The following is a 3093-nucleotide window of genomic DNA, read 5'->3' as shown; positions in this document are numbered from 1 at the left end:
AGCTTTCAGGTAGATAAGGAAAACCCGGGAAAGAGTGATCATGAAAATGTATGTCATCATTAATGGTTCAACAACTAGAGATTCTGTAGATTTTTGTAGGATTTCTATGCTTTTTATGGGTTACATCAGCATGACTAATTTTGCATGGAGAGGAATGGTATAGCCTCTCTGTTTGTGTAAGCATTTCAGAGAATTGTCTTCCTTTACTCCCCAGCATATATTCTAGAGAAGTAATCACAACATTCCTGTATTGGAATGGTGGGCCTCTTCTCCCAGTTCACAGTAGTTTCCTAAGGGAAAGTGTTTTTTTTAGTAACAGCCCACTTGATGCACATCTCTTCATTAAAGTGCACTTTAAGAAAATGTTTCTTCTCCCATGCTGCTGTGTCCCGCACCAGTAGGATTAGTGGAAACTAATCACAGTGCCATGAATCCAGAATTTAACCTCATCCAAGGGTACTTTTGGCATTGTTGCCCTGCTTTTGTTTTGTTTGTATTGTACAATTGTTTATGTTTACTATATTTTACCATGGTATAGGTGTAAGTAATAAGTTCTAAAGATAGGAATGAGAAGTTAGACCTTGTATTTTCAGTAAGCAACTCCTCATGACATTAGTTTTGAAGATTTCAACTCAGGACAACCCAAGTTAGTATTAGAATTTGTTTTATATATGTGGGTTTTTCCATGCAAGAATGTGGAAGAGAGTGTTTAAAGTTGGTTACATGAGTGTACTTTTGCTGGGCTGTCAGGAATGTGAAGCTAACTGAGTGTGAAAATAATAGGTACCTGGGAATTGCCCTTTTTCGGTAAGATCTTTATCATGGACCCCTCATACAAATTTCCCCTGTTGTATTGTTTTGGCTCTTGACCCTGTGAAGGAGGAATTCGCTAGAATGTTGGAAAAAAATGCATGTTGGAACCAGGTGTCGAATCTGCAAATGGACCCCTCTGCTTCTTGGCCAGATATTCTGGCTGTGCTTCCATTGACCCCTGATGTGTTATTTCCTTGTGATGGTTACCTTCTGGGAAAGTCTCTTGGGCCCAAACATGTCATTGGAACATTTGAAGTCAATTTCAGGATGATTCACAATGTAGATTATGAAATGGTGTACTTCTTGCCATGCACGGTTGATAGGAGGAAGGCAGTGTGGTAGATATCATCATTAAAACCTGGGTACAACGAACAAATTAATGGTAGATGGTACTCTGTTTATTAGAAGGTATCCAAATATGAAGTCAGAGGAATAGTGCAGTCAAAAGAAGGCTTTTGTTGTGGGAGGCAGAATTTTAAATGCACATATTCCAAAATGGTTCCACACAGCAAATATGCATACATCCATGTCATCACACAAACAAATGTATATAACACAGCCATTAATAATTTGTAGGTATAACATGTAAGGCAATGGAAAAAGTTTGAACTGGTTGCCTTTCATCATTGGCCATTTTCTCAATTACATGTGTGTTTTCTGCAGACTTTTCAGGTGGAGATGCCATCGAATGGAAGCCATTTGGGTGGAAAGACCTGGAGGTGCCCTAAACGCCCTGGAAGCAGTGTGGCCCCGAGCCTTCCAGTATCTGGTAGGTGGCTCATGGGAGTAAGATTTTTTTTTTTTTGCTTAATGTACCACTAGTCTCCTATGGAATACATATTTACTCTCATGACCCCTGCACACCTCAGCCTGCCACTTAAAACTTCTGGACTGTAACAACATGCTTGGATCGATGATGACACCCTAATCAGCATTCCTTGGAAAAGCTGAACAAAATGAGTGAGAAATCCCTACCGTCTCCTCTCATCGAACTGAGGTCCAGCACGTTGTCTCTTTCTAAGTTACTCTATGAACAAAGGACACACACGTTTCATGGGTGGTCTGCCCTCCTAGCCCAGGCCTTTTCACTGTGGTGTCTATTGTCTTCAGGGCACTAGAGAGATTCAGTTTTACACATAGCACTAGGGAAATTCTCCCTTGCCCCTTGGATCTACGATGAAGACTATCTTCCCAGTTAGTGGTCACACTCAGTGAGTTGGTTGCTGGGTTTTATAAGGGAATTTTAATACTGTAACATGAGTCTGTACAGGCATTTGAGATCTTCATGTAGCGCTCAGCTAGGGGATGAAGACCAGATCTTTTGAGTCATTGACTAGTACCTAAGGTCAAGGATTTAGCAGTGACATACAAGTTTATGTCATTTGGTGAGAAATTGGAGCGCCAGTGGTGTTTGGGTGAATGAATGTGAATCTTTGATAGGGATGCTTACAAACCATCTGCAAGCACTGTGAGAATCCACTGGAAAGCTGTCATTGCTTGTTTTTCTACTTTTGGCATCAAAATCATATGGAGGTGCTATGGGCATTGCTCAGGCTGGATGAAGTAGGAATTAGGGACTATTGCTCCTGGAATAATTAGATATCTTTAGAAGTTGTTTAGTGGTTGGATTTTCCCCATGTTGCCATGGGTGTTCTATGCAGTTTTTTGGTTAAAGGAGGTGTATAGAGGCAGTGCTATATGGAATGTCCAGTGTCCACACATACAGGGATTTGGTTTGATGGCTTTGGTTTGCATATGGTGTGTGTTCCACAGTAGTAAGCATCCTCCTTCTCTTCATAGATCATGGAAGCGATCTCCTCGCCTACATCACCATGTATTAAGACCTTAGGCTGAAGGTCTTTCCTGTATCTTGCCAATCCCTGTTCATAGTAAGGTTCACATGCAAGAAGATGTGTTCTTTTTCCTGAAAAGACTCATATCATCACTTACATTCCTCTCTCTTTCATGAAGTCTGCTGAACGTCTGATTTATCCATGTATATAGGTGTTAAGAGGGACTTGGAGAATGCAAGTCAAAGTACCTAGCAGTGACTTGATTTTTAATTCATCACAGTCTCAGTGATGGTAGCTGACTTTTTTCCTTTCAGTTATTGTTGATTTTATTGATGATATAGTTCATGTTATTAGGAGAGCTCTAACATAGGCTAACAGTGTTGAATCCTTCAAATGTTCTGGACTCTTATCCTGTACTCATGTTTCTTTTGCATTTGTTCAGCCATGAAATTCATTGTTAGAAATAAAACTTGCATTCTCAAGGATT

The 3093-nt window shown here is 40.3% G+C and overlaps 1 non-coding gene across 1 annotated transcript; it reads left to right on the top strand.

Moving 5' to 3' along the window:
- The first annotated feature begins 1720 nt into the window (after nucleotides 1–1720).
- LOC111763397 (small nucleolar RNA SNORD116) lies at nucleotides 1721–1814 on the top strand. Its single transcript, XR_002796277.1, has one exon. It is a non-coding gene; the product is annotated as a small nucleolar RNA SNORD116 (small nucleolar RNA).
- Nucleotides 1815–3093: the final 1279 nt, after the last annotated feature.

The sequence above is a fragment of the Dasypus novemcinctus genome, chromosome 3 (assembly GCF_030445035.2).
Source record: "Dasypus novemcinctus isolate mDasNov1 chromosome 3, mDasNov1.1.hap2, whole genome shotgun sequence".
Classification (NCBI taxonomy): domain Eukaryota; kingdom Metazoa; phylum Chordata; class Mammalia; order Cingulata; family Dasypodidae; genus Dasypus; species Dasypus novemcinctus.
Note: the sequence above shows the minus strand (reverse complement) of the source record. Positions and strands in the feature narration are given on the sequence as shown.